The sequence below is a fragment of the Amblyomma maculatum genome, chromosome 1 (assembly GCF_055883805.1).
Source record: "Amblyomma maculatum isolate TAMU_Amacu chromosome 1, ASM5588380v1, whole genome shotgun sequence".
Taxonomy (NCBI): Eukaryota; Metazoa; Arthropoda; class Arachnida; order Ixodida; family Ixodidae; genus Amblyomma; species Amblyomma maculatum.
Window position 1 is genome coordinate 353,464,665 of NC_139344.1, and position 18,372 is coordinate 353,483,036.

At 47.5% G+C, this 18,372-nt stretch overlaps 2 long non-coding RNA genes across 3 annotated transcripts in view; one reads left to right on the forward strand and one right to left on the reverse strand.

Moving 5' to 3' along the window:
• Positions 1–18,372, reverse strand: part of LOC146207807 (uncharacterized) — a 42,398-nt gene that overhangs the window by 12,232 nt on the left and 11,794 nt on the right. The gene's annotated exons all lie outside the window — the stretch shown is intronic.
• On the forward strand, positions 770–17,415 carry LOC146207809 (uncharacterized). Of its 2 annotated transcripts, XR_014704264.1 has the most exons (4): positions 770–854; positions 947–1,174; positions 1,277–1,448; positions 14,056–17,415. It is a non-coding gene; the product is annotated as an uncharacterized LOC146207809 (long non-coding RNA). The 2 variants fall into 2 exon arrangements; XR_014704262.1 differs by lacking the exon at positions 14,056–17,415 and having other exon boundaries at positions 1,277–2,822.

The following is an 18,372-nucleotide window of genomic DNA, read 5'->3' on the forward strand; positions in this document are numbered from 1 at the left end:
CTTAAGTAGTCCAAGGTTGAAAAAAAGCTTTTCTTGCGAGGAAAAGGCATGATATTGAAACAAACATCGGCTGAAGGAAAAGACAGATATAGAAATGTAAACCAGTTCGGCCATGTTTATACACGTGATGACCGCCGCGATAAGCATGTTTAAGCTAGTGGCATGGGCCGATGTGTCCGGTATGTGCAGAGTTCATTGGTTGTGGAAGGACTCTAGGAATAGGTGCAATGATAATGTTGATTCTCTGGCAGTGATTGCAGCCGAGTCCTGCACAACAGTGCGATATGCTTTTGAGATAATCTGCCAAGGCATTCTACTTGGCGCAACTATTAGCGACCCTCCCCACAGTACCAAAGAAAGAGTTCAAGCGGGCCGCCATTCCGCATGCAGCAGGCGTAAGCAAAACACAAAAGAATTTTCACTAGCTACAATGTTCAAGTATGCTAAGTGCCTACTGGCAAGCAGCAGCAGCAACATGTGCGTGGTAAGGACAGCCTGGAGTGCTCAAGATACTCGGAGCAGTTTATAAAGCCTCACGTAAAGATAGCGATACAGTAATTAAAAGCTTGGCGCTGCTCTGTAGACTCCATTGTCATCAGAGCCTCCGATATAGTAGCGTTTATTTGGCCTTTGAGCTGACGGGCTATTTGTCCAAAAGCTTTCACAACGCCAGTGCGTTGAGGTATGTCACGATGCTCCACTGCTTCTGCAAACAAATATTTTTTCTCAGTAATGAAAGTGTCTTGCCTGTTCTTGCTGTCTATTTTCAGACAGGCATCCTAATGTCAGGCGCTTCTGTCAAGTCGAAAAACTAGGCATCAAACATTGGTTTGAGGTATGGCACAATGCCAAAGGTAAGCAATTATGGTACTGTGTTGTTACTACAAGAGACTCAAGGGTATGCTTTGCACGCATAAAGATTTCTCGTTTTGTTCTTGGCCTCAAGAAAAAACATCAGGTGTGCAGCCACAAGCACCTACAATAGAGAAATGGATTGAAAGCATAATTGATCACCTTTACTGGGTGGCCGCTATGGGCCGAAGGAATGGAGACCTCGTGGTCTGCATGTGGAAGGGCTTGCTGAACCATGTTTGCAACAAGCACAATGGCCACAAGGGACCCTATGAAAAATGTCTGCATGCCCCTCTTGGAAAACGCCAGTGGTTGACATAAAGTAAGTGTTGGTGTCGGATGCTGTTACTTTAATTACTCCATATTGAATTTTAATCCCTAGTAATAGGATCAAAACTGGACTTCCAAATGCGATTTCTTTCAGATCACAAGGCCTTCCAGCATCTCAAGAAAATTGTGACCAATCGTTTGTTCTTGTGCGACATCCGTCAAAAATCTCCCGACGTGCAGACCTTTTCATTGGAGTGTTTCCACTGCCTGCTAATCCAGTTCTCTCCCGAGGCAAATGCCTTCCCTGAGGAAGGCATGCAAGCAAGGTACATATGTTTTCACATATGGCATGCAAGCAGATCAATATAATTTCTCTTGACATAGGACATGGCTGGCTGTGAAGCATTTCAATGAAAATGCCCTGCGAGCGTAAGCAGAGACAGCAGACTGAGAGCAACGATGGAGGATTAGGGTGTCCAAAGCAAGGAAGGGACACTTCACTGTCTGTCCAATTAAAGAGGAGCCAGCATACAGTAAGCAAACAATGTACACCAAACGAACACCTGTATATGGAAGCATTTTTTAAAAATTACAGCCTTCCCACAGGGCCACCAGACCTTCAGTAATAAGTCTTACTAGTCTAGGCAACAGATATACCGAATTATTAGCAGCTTGATGTGGATCATGCAAATATTTCATCTAATTCTGCTGTGGCCCATAATGATAAAGATAATACAGGGAAACGCTACGGAGATCACAAATGTTATAAGCATCGCATGGAACCCAATTTACGGCCAGCAAGGGCTGGGTAACTCATTTCATGAAGTATCTTGGTTTCAGCCCGTGACGGTGGACATCCATGTGACAAAAACCTCTTGACCTTGAGAAGAAGTTGGTCGGATTCCAGCGCTTCGTTATCAAACAGCAGCTAGATAAGGACTACAAACTAAGCGAAATCGGTAACGCCGATCAGACCCCAGTGTGTTCTGATATGCCTGTAGCGCATTCACTCAATGAGAAAGGCACAAAACAGGTGAAAGTAAGAACTGCTGGGTATGAGAAGCAACACTGTACCATAATGTTATGTTGCACGGCCAAAAACTGCCGCCCTGCATCATATTTAAGTGGACGACACTTCTAGCCAGAGAGGTTTTCTCTAAAAACGTCGTCATGTGCACTCATGAGAATGGATGAATGAGTAGTGCCCTTGTTGGAGACTGGGTGAAGACCGTTTCGCAATGCCACCCCGGGGCCCTGTTTTAAAGGAGTCACCCCTGGTTCTTGACTCTTACTGCGGCCACATGCCAGATGCCGTAAAATCCCTGCTCTTGAATGGCGGTACAGACATTGCAGTAATACCCTGAGATAAGATGAGCCAGATACAACCCCTCGAAATTGCCATCAACAAGCCATTTAGGGATAAAGCATTATGACTGGCTGATGCTGCAAGATCACCAGCTCACACCGACTGAGTGCACCGAGAGTGCTTTGCATAGCCAAGCGGCGAAATGGGTTGCCGTGACATGGGATGGAATTCCAGTCAGTGATTGTGGGCGCCTTTCAAAAGTGCAGCATCTCGAATGCTCTGGACGGCAGCAAGGAGAGTGTGCTGTGGGAACAAGCCAGCGACAAAGATGACGATGAGTAGGCAGTGGACATGCTATGATGAGAACCACAAGCACAATAAAATGTATTTTCTAGTCCCAGTCAATGGCTTTCCTCTCTCGACTTACATTCGAGTAAGCTTTTCTGACCTTCTGAATTTCTGAGGTCGGCCTACAATCAAGTAAGGCCTAGATTCGAGTCTTAGTGCAAGTTCGTGGCAAAAGATATTGGTTGTGAGATGAAATATCAGTGATATTGCCCCACCACTGTCCTTTGACGCCACCATGTAACTGAACCATATCTGGGCACATGGCTGTGCATCTTCATCTCTCTTGAGCTTTGCCTCATTAAAAACCAGCTGCGCCTTGCTTTTCGCCTCCAACGAAAAGCGGCCGCCCAGGCCAGGATTCGCTCCCACATCCTTGGGAACAGTAGTCGTACGTCGTAACCACTGTGCCACCCCGGCGGTGGCCTTGTGGTAGAGCATCCGCCTCGCATTCGGGAGGTACGGGGTTCGATCCCCCGGCCTGGTGCTCGGCTATTCTGGGGTGAAATGCTTGGGAAAAGGGGCCATGAACCAAAATGTTGGTTCAAGAAAAAAAAAAAAAAAGGGCCACAGAATGGGCTTTTGCCGCGCGAGGCGGACTTACTGTTGTTCGATGGCAGAACGAATCACTGCCACATCGGCGCAACTATTTGGGATCGAACCCCGGGGGGTACTGGGGATCGAACCCCGTACCTCCCGAACGCGAGGCGGATGCTCTACCACAAGGCCACCGTCTCCCAAATAGTTGCGCCGATGTGGCAGTGATTTGTTTCGCCATCGGACAACAATAAGTCCGCCTCGCGTGGCAAAAGCCCATTATGTGGCCCTTTTTTTTTTTTCTTGAACCAACATTTTGGTTCATGGCCCCTTTCCCCAGCATTTCACCCAAGAAGAGCCGAGCACCAGGCCGGGGGAAATCTTGTACCCATTGGAAACCGGTGGGTACCCGGCGGTACTGGGGATCGAACCCCGTACCTCCCGAATGCGAGGCGGATGCTCTACCATAACGCCACCGCTTCAAGTTGCGATCAACGCAGAATATAATAGTTCCAAATGTGTATGGTGTTCTGCCAAAAGCAAGCTGTTTCAGCTTAACGAGGTCAAGTTACCGGACAACAGCGCTATCCACATCAACACTAATGCTGCCTCCGGCTACACTTGCCACGGCATAATCCATCAGATCATCTAATAATTGCCTCAACTGCAAGCAATGCTGCAAGTGGATAGACGCATCATCCTTAATGCCCACCAGATCGGTCGCACTGACAGTGTCAAGATCACCTTTCAAGGTAAAGTCCTTTCACACCATATACTGGTCAACAGATGCCTGTACCGATGCTACCCCTTTCAACCAAAAAGCCAGCTCTACATGCATTGCTACCAAATAAGACATCGGTGGGACGTTTGCTCTAATATTACCTACCACCAAATAGCGCTATCTGCAGCCAGGCAGTGGGTGAAGGCCAGAACCAAAGCCTTTGTGAACCACACTGCCACCACTGCAGAGACTACCACCTTCCCACAGGCCTCAGCTGTCCCCAAAGGAAAGTAGCCACTGAGGCAAGAATGAACACCTATATACAACGCCATGGCAGCACCCAAGTCCAAGACTCCTCCAATGCACCAGATCGTCCTCCCAACTCATTGGACCTCTACCGCACCGCCATCCGCACTACCAACCGTTTTGCTCCCTTGAGTGACAAATCCAGCAACAACTCCACAAGCCGCTATCCTGGCCGTGCCTACCACACTTCGTCCGTATCACCTTGCTGCAGAAAGGGCCAGCAGTTGCAGTCGTCACCTCCCAGCACAACAATCATGCCATCAAGTGACACATCATGGTAGACAGATTCTGAGCTCCTTCACTGCAACATTAACAACCTCCCCCCGATTCCACCAAAACCACCTCCTTGGAGAGCTTTGCCTCGTATACACATACCACTCTTACCCCACAACATGCACCCAGTAAACCATACTGGCCGCAAGAAAGCTCGCATCTGCACCCTTTGCTACCGCTACCCCAACCCGACGAAGATTACCTATACAGACAGTTCATACCATGCCGAGACTCAGCAAGGCATGGTGACTGTTATAGCCCCAAGACAACTGCCTATTATCACCCACTTCTCACAAGTTCCCACCTCCTTATCTCTGGAGATCCAGGCTTTAGCCTCAGCCATACTCTGCCCCACCAGTCCTGGCCAACACATCATACTGACCGCCAAGAAGCACTTCGTGCCTTCCTTGGTCATGTGCTTCCCCCTCACATCCCCCATCAACTCCTACCAGGGCACGGCCTATGCTCTAGATTGGGTTCCAGATTGTTGAATATTCCATGTGCCGCCTCCGCTACTGCAGTCTTCACGGCACGATATCTGGGCCATCCCAGTGACTCCGGGGGAAGGACGTATACGGACTGGAATTGCCCATTCTTCCCCGCGGGGTACGGCTGTGTGTGCGTGTTGTGTTGTGAGGTTGGCGGATGGCGCGCGGGAGGTGCGCTCCCTTCTAGGGAAAGATAGACACTCAGCGTCTCCGGAGCAGTGCAGTGTTCATTTGTGCAGTGTCCATTTGAGACGCTCCCTGGCCAGTGTCTCTGTGAGTGCAGTTAGGACAATTAAGTAATGTTTTTTTTTTTTTAAGTTCTCCCTAACGTCATTGAATAACGAACACAGATCACAATAGAGTGCCAGGCAATGAGTTGGCTGATCAACTCTCCTGTGTTGCAGCTATTCCGGGAGTTTCGCGCACTCCTAAAGACCATCTGGAGCATGATGCAAACTTGAAAACTGCCCTAAGCCAGATTGATGCTAGCGGTATTAAACTGAACCAGAAACGTGTCTTCTCTGTGAACGAAGTGCATTTTCTTGGTGATTGTATCAGTGCCCAAAGGTTATCTCCAAAGGTATATGCCATTCACAATGCTCCTCCTCCCACCAATAGTAAGACACTGCAGCCATTTCTTGGTCTAGCAAGCTATGTATTACGCAAAGTTTGTACCACATTATGGCGATGTTGAACACTGCGCCGTATGTTCTAGCAAGGCCGGACCTTTAAATAGTCTAAGGCAGCCCAGGCTAGTTTCGATAACATAAAAAGACTCCTTGCAGATAAACTGGTAATTCACATATCTGATGAAAGCCTTCCTATCATAATTACTACCGAAGCCTCAAATGTCCGACTTGGGGCAGTATTTCAGCAAAAGAAAGAAGATCAGCTGTTTATTGTCGCTTTTGCTTCGAGAGCATTGTCCCCTGCCGAGCGCAGGCATTCTGCTGGTTAACGCTAGGCGCTTGCATGTTTATTTGCTTGTTAGAAGTGGCATGTGTACCTGTGGGGGCCGGCATTTCACTCTGTGCACTGACTATCAAGCATTAACTACATTGCTGTCAGCTGGTTCAGTGGGGTGATGCCCGCTACCCATTTCAAGATGGTATGCTCGACTCATTTAACAATGTCACTGTACAATACTGCAAAAGGTCAAACAATGTCGTAGCAGATGCCTTGTACAAGTTATTCTTCAGGGTCCTGCAGCTGAACAGCTGGAGGAGGAAATCGTCTCCCTAGTCACTCCATGCATCAGTAAAGCCGACTTACAAGCAGCTACCTCACAGGGCACTCCTTTGCAGTAGGTCATCAAGTTCACTGCTGATGAGTGGCCCATAAAGAGGACTTTGCTTACTGAATTAGTACTTTATTTTGTAGTTAAGGATGAACTCTCTTACTGGTGTCGTGATGAAGACGTTACCATCACAGAATCCTTAAAAAACAAGCTTGTACAGCTTGCTTATGAAAATCATCCAGGGATAGTTCGAACTGAACAGCACCTTAGAAAAAGGTACTGGTGGCCTTGTTTAGACAAACAGATAGAAAATTCAATCCGGAATTGTTCTCGAGCCGTCGACAAACCGGCTAAACCTGTCTTTGCTCTGCTCCAACTGGTTCCTTTTCCTAATCTCCTGGGAGAAGGTAGGTATGGACATTGTCCTTTGCCTCATGCTCCACTTGACTACAGATTTGCAATTACATTAGTTGATTATTATTCCAAGTGGCCTGATGTTTGTTATGCTCGCGATCTGACTTCTGATGCTATTGCAACTTTTCTCTCCAGTTTTCAGCTGAGAGGGTTTCCCCCAATCCATCAAATGGACAATGGTCCACAGTTTAAATCTCAGCAGTTTGAGATCTTCCTTGCAGAACAAGGAATTAAACACCTGTGTTCATCTAACTCCCCTTCATGGATCACTGCCTTGTCGTGGCGGAGGGGCTTGCGAAACTCGATGAAGTCGTGAGCTCTGCTGTGTAGGGCCACCCAAGATAGACAGGTCACGGCAGAGAGTTCTGACAAAATGTGATTCACTGGAGAAGGTAATGGCAACCCACTCCAATATTTCCTGCCAAGAAAACCCTATGGCCAGTCACAATACCATTATCGATATGGCGCCGGAAGATGAGCCCCCCAGGTTGGAAGGCGTCCTACATGTTACTGGGGATGAACAAAGGGCGATTCCTAGTAGCTCCAGGACGAATGAAGCGGCTGGGCTAAAGCCAAAAGGACGCTCAGTTGTGGATGTGTCGGGAAGCGACCGGAAAGTCCGATGTTGCAAGGAGATATATCACATAGCAACATGGAATGTAAGATCTATGACGCAAGGTAAACTGGATATCGTCAAGCGAGAAATGGACAGATTGAACATTGATATCTTGGGTATCAGCGAGCTCAAGTGGACCGGAATGGGAGAATTTAACTCCGGCGACCATTATGTCTTTTATTGTGGGCACGAATCCAAGAGAAGGAATGGGGTCGCTCTCATAGTAAACAGAAGAATGGGCAAAGCAGTGCTAGGGTACAACCCCAAAAACGACCGAATGATTTCACTTCGGATCCAAGGTCACCCTTTCAACATAACAGTTATCCAAGTCTATGCACCGACCACTGCTGCTGAAGAAGCTGACGTTGAGAGATGTTATGTGGACCTACAATGCCTTTTAGACCGCACCCCATCATCAGACGTCGTTTTTCTCATAGGAGACTGGAATGCTAAGGTCGGGAGTGAAGAAATATCCGGAATTACAGGCAAGTTCGGTCTTGGTGAGCCAAATGAAGCTGGGCAGAGGCTAGTAGAGTTCTGTCAAGAAAACAACCTGACCACAGCGAATACTCATTTTCAACAGCACAAGAGGCGCCTGTACACATGGATTTCACCGGACGGTCTGTACAGGAATCAGATCGATTATATTATTTGCCGGCAGAGATGGAGAAGCGCTATACAAGCAGTAAAAACAAGACCTGGGGCCGATTGTGGCACCGATCATCAGCTTCTTGTTGCCAAAATTAAGCTTCGGTTGAGGAAAACGCAGAAAACTAGAAGGCCTTTCAGGTATGATATGGATCAGATTCCATTAGAATATGCTGTGGAAGTGAGGAATCGATTTCAAGAATTAGACCTAGAAGACAAAGAGCCCGAAGAGATGTGGACTGATGTTCGTGATATAATACAAGAAGTTGCTACTAAGGTAGTTCCAAAGCAAAAGAAATGCAAAAAAGCAAACTGGTTATCTGAAGAGGCTTTGCAAATAGCTGAGGGAAGGAGGATGGCAAAAGGTATGGGGGAAAGAGAAAGATACAAGGTTCTCAATGCGGATTTTCAGAAAATAGCAAGGAGAGATAAAAATGCCTTCCTGAACATACAGTGTCAAGCAGTTGAGGACAACAGCCAATTAAGGAACACAAGAGCTCTGTATGAGACAATCAAAGATATCAAAGGAAGCTTCTGTGCTAAGCTGGGCGTGATAAAGGACAGACAAGGCAAGGACCTCACTGAAGCCTCAGAGATAAAGAAGAGGTGGCAGGAATACACAGAAGAACTGTACAAGAAGGACCCGGATGTGCAAACCCAACATAGGACGGTTGTGATTACTGATCTCGGGCCGGGCATCCTGAAGAATGAAGTTGAATGGGCCTTAGCCAGCCTTGCTAAGAACAAGGCTAGCGGAATTGATGGTATTCCAGCTGAGTTGCTTCAAAACCTCAACCACGACGCTGTTAACACACTGCATACATTATGTCAAAAGATTTGGACAACCCTGCAGTGGCCACAGGATTGGAGGAGGTCAGTTTACATCCCCATTCCAAAGAAAGGCAGTGCCAAAGATTGTTCCAACTACCGCACGATCGCGCTTATTTCGCATGCTAGCAAGGTGATGTTAAAAATCCTGCAAGGTAGGCTGCAGCAGTATGTGGATCGGGAGCTTCCGGACGTGCAAGCTGGGTTTCGCAAGGGCAGAGGAACTAGAGACCAAATTGCCAACCTTCGCTGGATCATGGAAAAAGCAAGAGAGTTCCAGAAGCCCATTTACTTCTGCTTTATTGATTATGCGAAAGCGTTTGACTGCGTAGATCACAGCAGATTGTGGCAAGCTCTCCAAGAGATGGGAGTTCCAATTCACCTCATCTGTCTCCTCAGGAACCTTTATGAAGGGCAAGAGGCCACAGTCAGAACTGGGCATGGCCTTACTGATTGGTTTCCGATTGAGAAAGGGGTGAGGCAAGGCTGCATACTGTCGCCCTGCCTATTTAACCTATATGCAGAGTGCATCATGAGGAAGGCCGGTCTGGACGAGTCTTCAGCTGGAGTGAAGATTGCTGGAAAACGTATCAACAACCTTAGATATGCGGATGATACCACTTTAATGGCAGAAAGTGAAGTGGAACTCAAGAGACTTCTGATGTGCGTACAAGAAGAGAGTGAGAAGTTTGGGCTTAAACTGAACATTAAAAAGACGAAGATCATGAGTTCTTGCCCTATCAAGTCCTGGAGCATCAATGGACAAGAAGTGGAAGCTGTGACAGATTTTCTGTTCTTGGGCGCCAAGATTACCTCGGAAGGAGACTGCAGCCATGAAATTAGGAGACGCCTGCTTCTGGGAAAGAGAGCAATGGTTAGCCTTGACCGTCTAGTAAAGAGCAGAGACATTAGTCTACCAACCAAGATCCGTATAACCCGTGCTATGGTCTTTCCAGTTGTGATGTATGGATGCGAGAGTTGGACTGTGAAAAAGGCTGACCGCTGAAGAATTGACGCGTTTGAATTGTGGTGCTGGCGAAGACTCTTAAGAGTTCCATGGACTGCCAGAAGATCAAATCAGTCGATATTGTCGACCATAAACCCTGACTGCTCATTGGAGGGTCAAATTCTAAAGTTAAAGCTCAGCTACTTTGGTCATCTGATGAGAAGAGAGGAGTCGCTGGAGAAAGATTTGATGTTGGGAAAGGTTGAGGTTCGCCGGAGGAGGGGTAGCCAGCGAACGCGATGGTTAGATGGCATTCTCGAGGCATTGCAGATGAAGCTATGTGATGTTAAGAAGATAGTTAGAGACCGGAAAGCGTGGCGTGACATGGTCCATAGGGTCACGAAGAGTCGGACACGACTGAACGCCTGAACTGAACTGTTCATCTAACTATTATCCACAAGCTAATGGGCAGGTAGGGCGGTTCAATAAGATGCTAGCAAATTCAGCTGGCACAACTCGAGCAACAACCATTGAAGAAAGCCATAACAGAATACTTATGTATGTACAGCCTCGTCCACTTCTAGCTAGAACACGGTCACTGCTTTCAAGGTGTCATTGCATCCGACCCGGCCACACAGTAATCTAAAGTGGCTCGCCATATGAAGCAGCACATCCGTGTCTCTGTGTGCTTGCATCGCTTTGCATCGATATCTGCCTGCGTCAGATACAATGTTGCTTTAAAAGCAGTGACCGTGTTATAGCTAGAAGTGTACCACCCTGTACACAATGACAGCACAAGCGACTACAGGGTTATCTCCAGCAGGGCTTTTACATAGTCAACAAACTTGCTCCTCCATCGGCATAACTACTCTTTATTGACATAACTGATCTTCAACTATCTCCTTCAAACTTTTCTTGCAGTCCTATTGTAAAAACTAGGGTGTTCCATAGACAGCAGTACGTAAAACAACACGTGGATGTAAAGAGGAGAGCAAAGCCTCCATGTATACAGATTGAGAGTGGAGTAAGGGCACGCATTCCAGGGAAACGTCCTAAGTACAGTAGTCCTTTTACAATAATGCATTTAAACCGAATGTTGGAAATGTTTGGAATGCTTTCAAATTAGTCCTTGTGCATGCAGAGAGCAACAATAATGGTAACCAGAACACACACACTCCTCTGACAATGCTCCTATGTTACAGCAGAGCTCTACGTCGTTTTCATATGAGATTCCTAACTTAGTAGCTATCTCCATTCCCACAGTGCAATCATTTTCAGCCTGAAGGTGAGATGATCAGTTATGCATTCAAATTCCAACTGATGTGCCCAGTCAAAATGCTATGCTTACCGCACCGACTTCTGAGCGCTTCATAGGAACTGATAATTCAGGCACCAGTTTTACATCCGGCTGTGGTGCCCAGCCAAGAAGTTCTGTCGCAGTATAGATGTGTAATAAAACCCAATGGTTCAACAACACGGGCACATTCACGAATGACAGATGTGCCCAGTCCCCAAGCTTTTGCTGAAACACCTAACATTCATGACTCAGAACCTTCCTGCTCCCATGCAGTTCTTCATCAAGCTCCAGACTCTTTCGAATGTTGCTCTTTATCTTCAAAGTCTGAGGGGCTCTTCAGTGAGCTGGGAAGCCCACATGTTGATTCCCCAACCTTCCGTTATCTCCACTCATACTGTTGCCTGGTAAGTGCTTAGCTGAGCAGCAAAGTTCAAAAGCAACTTCGCAGACATTGCTGGTGTACCTGCAGAAGGTACGCACCTTCATGTACTGCAATTGACTCAGCAGTGAAAAAGGCGGCACCAGAAACCACACCTCCTAAAGGATCTTGTTCCATGATAATGTGTCATGCGTTCATATTACCTGTATTTCCATCTGCCACACCTAGACAGGTGTTCAAATATGTTGCGGGCTGGCAGTTCACTGCATTGCCACTTGTTCATTTTTTGTTTTACGAAATGCCCTATTTTGTGCTTTTTTTTTCTCACAAGGAGGGAGAGTTGGTAATTACAATGTCAAAGGAATGTATATAATCAATCGATGCATAATATGTTGCTTCCCCGAACTTCTTTAAAAAAGTTACTATAGTATAATATATTCCATTAACAAATGTATAAGGCTGCTTCCTCCACAATTATTTTCAATAAAGAAGGGGATGATGTTATATCGTGGTTTCGCTTTCGAGATCAACGTTTACTCGCCTCGGGGCACTGTATTAGTGGCACTAAGTCTATTTAAGATGCTGCGCTCTGGAAAAAAGAAAAAAAAAGCTCTCAATGTCGGTTTGCGACTGCTGTACCGAAGCGTGGCCTTGTGGTAGAGCATCTGCCTCAGGAGGTACCAGGTTCGATTCCCGGTGCCACCGGGTACCCACCGGTTTTTAATGGGTACATGCTTTCCCCCGGTCTGGTGCTCGGCTTGGGAAAGGGGTCATAGGTCCCAAATAGTTGCGCCGATGGGCCAGTGCTCTATTCCGCCATCGGACAACAATAAGTCCACCTCGCACGGCAAAAGTCCATTATGTGGCCCTTCGGACTTTGTGCTGTCTGCTAGGGAGCCTGTGGAGCCACTGCAACTCCGCACTGTTCCTGGAGCCCTCTCTGCGTCGTTGGAAAGGTTGTTGACTGCACCTATCCTCAGCTTGTCCCAATCTGCACTCTCCTGGTCAGGTGGAGACTCCTGGCCAATGTTGTCCCCTTCAAGGTACACAACGCCCGTCGATCTCTACTTTGGTCGCCGTCGCCCCGAAATTGCCGTGCCTCTCTCTCTCTGAAGGCCGCCGTCGCGGCATGCCCCAACTTGCTGCAGCGTGACATACGTGGCTGCCACGCCCACACAATACTTACCAGTGAAGCATTCACAAATCCTAGACAGTCTACAAAAAGACATCGCACTCCTGAACCTGCCTAGTGTGGTAATGGATGACTTTCATACTCGCACAGACATTAGATAAGTCCACCGACCAAATGGATAGACTGCTGATGGAGTAGGCAGGAGCAGATTTGTGCTGACGACGCTTCCTATGACCAAGGGCCATCGTTGGACTGTGCGGTGGGGAACTCGGATGGACAGACAGCCTTACCAAACCAAAACTGTACCGGAGATGACTTACGTAGGCAGATAGAAATGTGGGACCAGAACACTGTCGAGGAGCTTCCATTCCAACTTTGCCAAGAACTTTGCCAAGAATGACTTGTGCGGGCAGCCAGCATTACTGGACCACAAGCGTATGCCGGAAACGATGAAGACAACAGATAAGTGAAGAAGTAGAGCAATCCGAGTAGTGGACGATAAGCCTTCCAACACTACTACCTCGTCCATGTGTTGCATGTTTTCTCCTTTATATGATCATGTTTCTTCACTGCAACTAGTCCAAAAGCTTGTTTTACTTGACTATTTGCTCGTCTCTCCAGTCCAGTTCAAGCACCTGGTTTACGTGGCCACTGACACAGATGGCAGTAATAGTATTGGCAGCGACCACTGCACCATGATCCCGGCTTTTGGAGCCAGCAGCCATGGTAAACAAACCATGATGTCTACTGCCAAGCATTGGTCCCTTCCAGACCAGGCTCCTGAAAAGGTTGTTACAATGTTTGAAGAGGAGGTTATGGAAATAGTGCCATAAACTCCCATGTGGGTTTTGAGACATGGCTACAAGGCGTCATTGTTGTGTCACACCACCCCACCCCAACCCGACTGTTCTCGCCAAGGCAGTTTCAAGTAAATCCAAGACAGCAATGTGAAACCATGCTACAATGGGATGTCTCCACGTACTCACTCTCGTATGACCCTTATGGAAAGAGCAGCTGCGCCCTACATGTTCTTTGCTTTTCGGACAGAGCCAAGTCTACTCATAGACCACAGCAAAAGCACAACAGAAATGATGGACGACAAGCGTACCTTTCCCACAAGCAGCAACACTTCTGACTCGGGTGAAAGTAATACGAGCTCTCGCGAAGGAGACTGTGCTAGTTAGTGTATCACAAAACGGCATTCAGCACCATTAGGTCACATTATTTTACAACACTAGCTCTTACCATTTTACTCAATGTAGTAAGACAGTTTAAGAGAGATTTGAATAACCTCCATTGGCTAAGAAATGTCTAGTCTGTTGTATAACTTCTAATAGTAATTTGCAATTGAAAGCGTCCCCATACTGGACCACAATTGCTGCTCTAAAAGTTTTCGTGTGCATGATGCAGTGGTCACAGATTTCATTCTCAACGCCTGCTTCATGTTCTTTGCTTTTCAGACAAAGCCGGGTCTACATATGGATCATAGCCAAAGCATGGCAGATGTGATGGATGACGGGCATGTCCTTCCCACAAGCACAGAGCCGAGACTACTCATGAACCGCGGCGATAATACGGCAGATGTGATTGATGACGGGTGTGCCTTTCCCACAAGCATAGAGCTGAGTCTACCCATGGACCACAGCGAAAACACGGCAGATGTGATGGATGATGGGTGTGCCCTTCCAAACAGGCATAGAGCTGAGTCTACCCATGGACCGCAGCGAAAACACAGCAAATGTAATAGATGCCAGCAGTGCTCTTCTCACAAGTACTAAGCTGAGTCTACCTATACACCGCAGCGAAAACACGACAGATGTGATGGATGAAGGGTGTGCCCTTCCCACAAGCAGAGCTGAGTCCACCCATAAACTGCAGCGAGAACATGGCAGATGTGATGGATGACAGGTGTGCCTCTCCACAAGCCCAGAGCTGTCTACCCATGGACTGCAGTGAAAACACAGCAAATATAATAGATGACAGGTGTGCTCTTCTTACAAGCACAGAGCAGAATCTACCTATAGACCGAAGCGAAAACACGGCAGATGGGATGGATGACGGGTGTGCCCATCCCAAAAGCAGAGCTGAGTCCACCAATAGACTGCAGCGAGAACGAATAAGGTTAAGTAATCATTTTTACAAACTATTATTCTACATCACCATCACCAACAACATAGAAGTGCATGCTTTTTCTGCCTGTCACAAAAAGCTATAATTCATAACCAAAAGCATTACTCCATGCGCTTTAACATGCATTAAGAGATTGTAGCGCCCGTTGCGCTATGCTCGGTCGCGAGCCATGGCACAGCGCCAGACAAGGAAAAAGATGGAATCAGGCGCAGCAGCGCAAATAAAACGTATCAGTTCGAACATCAGCACTGTTGAAGCTGGTTCTTCCTCATACTAGCTCTGACAGGTTCCTTTATCATTCTACATTGCCTCCCACCTAAGCTCAGCCCTGCAGGTTCGCAAGGTCTGAGGCAGCAGGGCCGTGGCCCTACCGCATTTGGTAGCAAAAGCTGCTTCAGACTTGCAAGGCACTGCAGAAAAGCCAACAACAAAGCTTTGCACAATACCAGAATAAGAGTGCGACTGAATAGAAGTTGGTGGCCATTGGAAAAATATATGTAGCTTGCAAGAGAATGTCTTTAATATTAGTGAGCTCAAAGAACAGAAAAAAACCCAAAATTATAAAAACCAACAGGGAGACTGATGAGAGCCTACTTTGTGGTTTGAAGACACAGTAAGCTACTAAGAAACACCCTATAGACCACCAGAAGAGATCCGAGAGACTGAGACCTAATACTCTTTCAGCTTTCTTTACATAGCATGCCACAGGCCCTTAAAAGCCATCCCCAGATCTGATAACTTTTTCTGTGTGGGAAACTTTGTCCTTCACAGTGCATATTCACGAGGCTTCTTGGCACTGATACTAGAGAAACCACCCAAAAGTCTACATAGCAGTACTTTAGTGTGTTCAGTGAAGCACAGGAGAGGGCGTGCTGGGCATTCGAAAAGTGTGCACTTGGTGAAATGTACATGCTTCGAGAGTACTCAGCACATTTTTCTTTGTACGCAGTTTTGTTTAGACATTGTTATACCAATTACGATCAGTGATACAGAAATACTGCAGTTAAGGTACATCGGTGAGCATAAAAGACATTCCTAATCACTGTGTAGCATTTCGAAGCAGATTAAATAATTTCTGTACAATATTTCAAACGAAAAACATTATTTCCATTTGTGCTGCCGCTACAGTAGAATCTCGATGATATGATTACGGCTGATACGAATTTCGGGATGACACGAATTTTAAGAATGGATGATATGAATTTTAACAATGCTTTGAACGTTACATTGTATAGAATATTTCAAGATCCGGGATGATACGAAGTGTTTCTGAACCCGCCGCGGTTGATACAAACGTGCAAACGAGTGGCGCATGCAAGCGGGCCAGCACGGCAGGCCTCAAGAGGGGAACACGCCAATATGCAGAAAAATGAGCCCCAAGAGCGCAACAGAGCCTGTAGCACCACTGCCATGCGACAGGGTGTCGGAATTAGTTCCCTTTTCAGTTACAGGCCTCGACTTTACGAGGCCCGTTATGACGATGCCAGAATGCAAGATAAAGTCTTATATCTTGCTCCTGAACTGGACCTGCGCAGTGACCAGAGCAATACACCTAGAGATTGTGAGCGACCGCTCAACGAGTAGCTTAGTCTTGGCATTTCGCCGCTTCATAACGTGACAAGGTATCTGCAGCATAGTGTACTCTGACAATGCAAATACCTTTTATCAGGCTGCAGCGGAACTGAAGAAATTCTGGAATGTGTCACGCAATCAAGAAATTCAAGACTATTTGCTTCATCAAGAGATTGAATGGAAATTCATCGTGGAGAGGGCAGCTTGGTGGGGAGGCTTTTGGAAGCGGATGGTGCAATCCGTAAAGATTGCACTACAGAAACTGCTTGGATGCAACTGCGTGAACTTCGAAAAACTCTGCACCATCTTGGCAGATATAGAAGCCGTGATTACCTCGCGACCCCTAACCGCGGTTCCCTCTGATGCAGGGGAACCGGAACCATTAACACCGGCACAGCTTACAGTTGGTAGGCGCCTGAACTCCTTACCAACTTGCAGTGGACATCCCACAGCTGCCAACACCAGCAAGCTCACTCGTCGTTGGAAATACCGACAGCGCCTGACTGAAAACCTGTGAAACAATGGCGAGCCGAATACTTGTGCTTGCTGAGGTCTTACCATCATTCCACACCTACAACCTCCAGTAAGCTACAAGTTACTGCTGCTTCATGACAATTTGCACCCTCGACAGACTTGGAAAACTGGTCGCATCACCGAGATGCTAACTGGGTGAGACGGAAGAATGCAATCCTGCATGATCCGTTTGCCAGGTGGCACTACAGTAAGGAGCCCAATTCAACTTTTGCACCCGTTGGAAGCCAGAAATTAATGAACTAGCACTCACTCGGCGGGGAGGATGTTAAATATTCCGTGTGCCGCCTCCGCTCCTGCAGTCTTCATGGCACAACATCAGGGCCATCCCACTGACTCCGGGGGAGGGACGTATACGACTGAAATCGCCCATTCTTCCCCAAAGGGTACGGCTGTGCACGTATGTGTTGTGTTGTGTGGTCGGTGGGTGGCACGCGGGAGGCGCGCTCCCTTCAAGGAGAAGAGACACTCAGCGTCTCAAGAGCAGTGTGGCGATCCTTTGAGACGCTCGCCAGCCAGTGCCTCTGTGAGTGCAGTTTGAACAATAAAAATAATGTTTTTGTTGCTCTAAATATGTTCTCCCTAACGCCATTGAAAACGAACAGTGTGTATTACGTTTTTCGTCAGAAGTGCCTTGCCAGGTTTGCAATAGCAAGTAGTTCATAATTCACTTTTCTTGAATGTATCTTTGAATGCTGTAAGGAGTTATTGTCGGGGACAAAAATGGAAAAATGCCAGAATCGAAGGGCATGTCAGGAGATGGCGGTTTTGTCCACCTGATCGCCGGCCGAGCGGCCACTCGTGGGTGTGTGTGTTTGTGCGCGCGCGTGTATGTATGTATGTATGTGTGCGCGCTGAGGTGCTCTTCAGCGGCTTGTGTAGCGTTTCTGGCATGACTGCTGCTTGCACTGCCGGCCAGTCGACCAGCGACGTGTCGCCTCTCAAAGCATTCTGCTCCACTGGCGCCATCGAAAACACAACCGGGGCCATAATTCACGAAACTAAGTGGGCCTGCACCACATGTCAGCAGGGGAGGTTCTTGGAAACCCAGTGGGAACAGCGATGGGCTGAACCAAGTCCATGCCGGGCCTGGACATGTGTACGCGCTGGTAGCTTAACCAGACGCGGACGCCTGCCTGCCCTGAAATTCGAGCCTACAAGGGGGCTGCGAGCCAGCACCGAGGAGGCGAGGAAGATTCCTCTGTTGCCGACACCACCGAACGAGCATGGCGACTGCCAGGCTCCCAGGGCCCACGCAAGCGGGGGGCCCCCCTAAAGCAAAAGGAAACAAGGGAAAGAAGCCTGGAGAGAAATACGGCCAACCATCCTCGAAAACACAGTAGCTTGCAAGACGCTGAACGAAACGGTTGTCAGTTTGAACTTCTGTAACGTTTCTTCCATTTAGCCATTAAATCAGTTTGTTAAGTTTCACCGGAGTTTTATTCTGTGACCAAATTATCCCAACGCAGACACGCCGACACGACGACAACGATTACGACAAAAAAGTTTTGTGCCGAAACCCGGGACTCGATTTGCCGTGGATT